This window comes from Bombyx mori, chromosome 5 (genome assembly GCF_030269925.1).
Source record: "Bombyx mori chromosome 5, ASM3026992v2".
Lineage (NCBI taxonomy): Eukaryota > Metazoa > Arthropoda > Insecta > Lepidoptera > Bombycidae > Bombyx > Bombyx mori.
In genome coordinates this window covers 17,632,439-17,636,706 of record NC_085111.1, presented here as the reverse complement: position 1 = coordinate 17,636,706, position 4,268 = coordinate 17,632,439, and the positions used below count along the sequence as shown (strand labels likewise).

Here is a 4,268-nt window from a genome sequence, read left to right as displayed (position 1 = left end):
CATTCAACTAGCGTCATCTTTAGGAACCGGCGAGGTCATTTTTGAAACGTTTTGGCCTTAATGAACTAATAAACCCACTAGATGGCAGATACGAGTTCTGACTCAAAAAAAATATTAGCGTACTTTAAAGCAGTGCTTCCACTTTTAAGGAATTCTCCCTTTTTTAGGGAAAAATAGCTGATATTTTGGATGATAAAGACAATTTAAAAAATACCAGGATTTAGGATATTTCGGGGTAAAAAGCAAAGCCTATACTAGTAACTCTTGTGAATTTTAAAATAAACGATAATTAAAGTAAAACAATGAACATTTTATTTTATGGAGAGAATGACATTAAGTCGAGTTGACAAGTAAAAGAATAAAACAGAGTTGTGTATAAAAACTATAAAGAAGGTTTGATTCAACAGTAACCCTCTAGTAAAGTAAATCATAGATTAAGCCACTGCTTTTTTCTTAGGGATTCCCCAGAATCCCAATAAGTATAATCCGCCAAATTTTTATTTACCTATTTTCGTTGATGTCACCAGAACTTACCTGTATTGTAATATACAGGTACTTCATGTACCATGAAAGATTATCATGGTAATTTCATTTACGAAAACCTTGTAATTGTCATTTCACTTTTGCTAGCAGTTCCTTCTTCAAAGACTGAGGTGGAAAGATTATTCAGTGTTCTCAAATGTAAAAACTGACAAAAGAAATAGGCTTTCTAATGAAACCCTGAACGGCTTGCTTCATAGAAAGTTCCCAACTTTGCCAGCAAACAATTGCTCAATTTTAGAACCGAACAGTGTTAGGTTGCGTGCAGCAAAAGAATATAAAAGCAATGCGTCGACTTCCTTGAAAATTCTAATCCTATAGATCTATGATCTTCTGGGGGCGTTTATATTATATATACCTACATTAAATAATATGCTGTGGTTTATTTTCTGTATTTTATTTATGCTTTCTATATCAAGGATTTATGAAAGTTGTTTAAGAAATTTTAGGGATAAATTCAAAAGAAACTAGGGTAAAATGTGGTAAAAAAAACGTAAGTGGAAACACTGCTTTGAAGTTTTCAAAATTCCAGGGCCGTAAAACAATCTCAAAAAAAAAATAAGTTTTCAAAATGTCGTAACGCTTTAATTTTTTAAATCGTTTTTTTTTTATCTTGGTGTGAGTTATTTTACGTTGTAGTATTAATTTAGAGCAACTTTTAGCTTTATGAGAATATTAGACGATTAGACATTGAGAAACTCTGTTTTGAATTCTCTTTAGACATAACTTGGCTCCAATACTTTTTTCTTCGTTAGCGTTTCGTAAGCCTGTGTAACTATTTTCATTTCTTACAGAAAGTTTATTATTAAAAATCAGCATGCCTCGAAGATCGAAAATGAAATGCTATTTCGGATGCCTTGATAACGGTGAGTTTACACTATTTTCCCGGTATATTATTTGCTAACAGAATTATTATTCATAATATAATTAAATGAATTAGCACCAACTAATGGTCCTTCCTATTTCTGCTGCCTAGCTATCATATATGTTAAGTTTTGATCAAAACAGTCGGTATTAAGTCTCGTACTATCACACACACACCTCAGATAATAAAATTGTCTCGAGTGGGTGGAAGTATTTATGTTTTGCAACTCAGCGTATTATATGCTTATTGTCAAGTGGGCCCGAACTAGTTTTTTGGAATGATCAATCAGTCATGCTTTCCTGTTTAAATAAAATACAGCACAATTGATCTCACATCCAAAGTTAGATGATGGCATTCACGTTTTGTTTCCTGGTGTTTGATAACCAAGTTACACCAAGTGGCCTGTGACCACGTTCATCCTTCTACCCAATATAAAATAATGATTTAATTTTTGTAGACAAAGGTTTGATAATGACAAAATTTTATGGAAAAATTATAAGGAGCACTAAAATGTCTGAAACATGAAAAGATTGATGCACTATATTTGAACCAGAACGTGTTATGTAATATATTAATTTGTAAGTATGATTACATTAACACTAAATTTTTCATGGTCGTATTTTTTCAATATTTGTTACATACTTAAGATACTTTGTTTCTCCGTTTCAGAAGAGAAACTGATTCAGCAAGGAACGTGAACTCTCAAGGATCTTAATTTTTTTTAAATATGTTTATAATTTATAAATTAATAATTGAAATAGTTCATAAGAACTAAATTAATGCCAATTTTGTTTTAAAATAGGTTGCTTAGTTCTTATAGTTATAGTATTACGTTTGAATAGTTGTAATTAGTAAGTTAGTAATATATGAAAATACTGATATAAATTTTTGTAAATAACCTTTTGTAAATTCTACGAGAAGATGATTTTAATTAATGATCAAAAGTCAACGGTCTTCAAAAGCATTATTTGCAATTATTTAGATTAACTGTGGAATATATTTGCTAAGTTGTGTTTTCTGTATGAGCAGATATAAATGAAAATGCCCAAACATGATTACGTTTCTTACATTTTCATTATGTGAAATCAATATGCTTGTGACTGAGTATATTAATAATTTATTAAAACTTAAGTGATAGACAGCAACCCCTATGGCACTGCTGAAGTTTATAAGCACTGGTGACCACTTATCATGAGCTGGGTTGCGTGCTCGTCTGCTGTTGAGTGCAATAAAAATTTTCGAAACCTTTTCTATTATTTAGATGTAATATTAATGTACATTTAATTTGGATTAAAAGATAAATTTACATTTTATGTTTGCATGTGTATGTTTATAATTCATTTGCATGTAATGAACATCAGTTTCTTTTGTAACAAAATGCAAACTAATGGTTTGTAATGAATGTAATTAACTTTAAGATGATTTTCTTTCAATCTGCTGTTTGTTTCATCTAGTATTACCAAAGCTAAAGCATCAGAAACGTCAGAATAGAAATAATTTAGATAGGGAATAAAAGTATAACTATTGTAATCATGTCTAAGATTACTATAAGCGTCATTAAGTACAAACTATCAATATTTAAGAGTACTTTAAATCATCATTACTTTTTTTACATCAACATTTTTTGTTTTTTTTTGTTTTTCAAATCATGTAACAAAACGTTTGTGCAGAACAAAATGTCACATGTTATGAACATGATTGTGGGTTAATCGTTTCTTAAATTTCTAAATGTTTATAAGAATGCTAAGAATAATTTAGTATTCACTTTAGTGTGTGTATTATCTCTACAATGCTAGTTTAAATGACAATTATTGTATGACGAAGCATAGGTAGTGTTTATAGATGTAATATTTTCATACAAGGTCATGATCTGTCACGATCAACTTTAAGCAAGAACTGCTATCGTTAAGAAACAAATTTATTAAATTTAATTCAAATTGTCTACTATGTTTGTAATGGAAAGCTGACATGTTTATATTTCGCACAAATGACTTAATTGACATTGAATGATTTGATTATCTAGACTTAATTAACTTTTAGATAACTTTCGATTTAATGTTAATAAGTACGCTAGTAGGATTAATCTAGAGTAGTTATTGTTATTCGAAATTTTATACAATTGTACGTTCATACAATCTTTTAACAGAAAATTGTTTGTAATATAGGGAAATTAAATAGCTTACAGAGAATTACAGCTTTTTATTTTAAAAAACTGTTTTCTCTCTGTATGAAAAGATCTTATCGATTAGAATGCTGAACACAATCAAACATTCCTTAATATCTCATAAGTACTACCGGGAATTTCAGCGATTCTAAACGATAAGATTTTTTCATAAAGAGAGTTATTAAAAATATTAAAATTACTAAAAAAGCCACCTGGTGGGGGGTAGGGAGACTAATAATCGACCGTAGCGACGCCTGCTGGACCGGGCTTTAACTAAAGCAAAAATAAAAATGAGAGTTGCGCATCTATCTCTAATATATTAAGTGTATAATCTATGGATATTTGCGCCTTGCGTTGTTACGGGTTGCAAGCTGATTTTGACATTAATGACAGTGGTGACGTTTTTTCTAACGGAGATCATGTAGAAATTAAACAACAGATTTTAATTTTATATTGTGTTTTATTTGTTCAAGTGTAAAATTAATAGAACCTTAGTACAGACCGGTTAAAACACCATAAATTTCTCGTTGTAATGAAATTTGAAAAGAAAGACTTTAACATACGGTCTGAGGGAGTTCATATAGTCCCTTCTTTATTTCGCCGTAGTCGTGTTTTATGTAATTAACACCACAGTTGGAACAATATAAATTTTATTGTTGTAGCGGCATAAAGTAATTTCATTAAATTAGTTATTATCAC

At 29.9% G+C, this 4,268-nt stretch overlaps 1 long non-coding RNA gene across 1 annotated transcript; it reads left to right on the top strand.

The window, feature by feature from the left end:
• The first annotated feature begins 1,263 nt into the window (after positions 1–1,263).
• Positions 1,264–3,594, top strand: LOC134198960 (uncharacterized). The gene is made up of 3 exons (XR_009973264.1): positions 1,264–1,406; positions 1,863–1,983; positions 2,075–3,594. It is a non-coding gene; the product is annotated as an uncharacterized LOC134198960 (long non-coding RNA).
• The last annotated feature ends 674 nt before the right edge of the window (positions 3,595–4,268 follow it).